The sequence below is a fragment of the Octopus bimaculoides genome, chromosome 16 (genome assembly GCF_046866305.1).
Source record: "Octopus bimaculoides isolate indiv1 chromosome 16, ASM4686630v1, whole genome shotgun sequence".
NCBI lineage: Eukaryota > Metazoa > Mollusca > Cephalopoda > Octopoda > Octopodidae > Octopus > Octopus bimaculoides.
In genome coordinates, this window is record NC_142943.1 from 3800934 (window position 1) to 3801580 (window position 647).

Here is a 647-nt window from a genome sequence, read left to right on the forward strand (position 1 = left end):
AAGGCATATTATTGCATAACGCTACAATTGTTTCAACATAGATTCACCAGCAGGAACATCGCTGAAGTATTATATAAAATATAAATTAACACATCGTGCCAATTATTATTATTATTATTATTATTATTATTATTATTATTATTATTATTATTATTATTATTATTATTATTATTATCATCATCATCATCATCATCATTGCCTTTGCACAGCTTCTAACGCTGGAGATGTACTACAGTGTCAGCTGTTCAATACCAGTGAACTAAGGTAACACCTCTTAGTTTTCGAGCACCATCCGGAGTTTACGAGCGGCTTCAAGCAGTACTGCTTTCTGCAAGTACTCCACCCATATTGCAGCCCATATTTCTTCCACGTACTTCTCGAGATTTTTGCTCACTGTTCCCAGGACTCCGACAATCATTGGTACTACTGCTACCTTTTTCATCGACCACAACTGCTTAACTTCCTTATTATGATGTTCTTCCATTGTCCCAGTAACACTGTGAATGACATCTCTTCAGGTGGGCTTATATAAAGATATAAACATACATATACAATACATATATATCGTAATAAAGACAAAATGAATGGAAACATTGGGTAGTACAACACAACCTTTCATATATGCATATATATTAAATGCACAGACA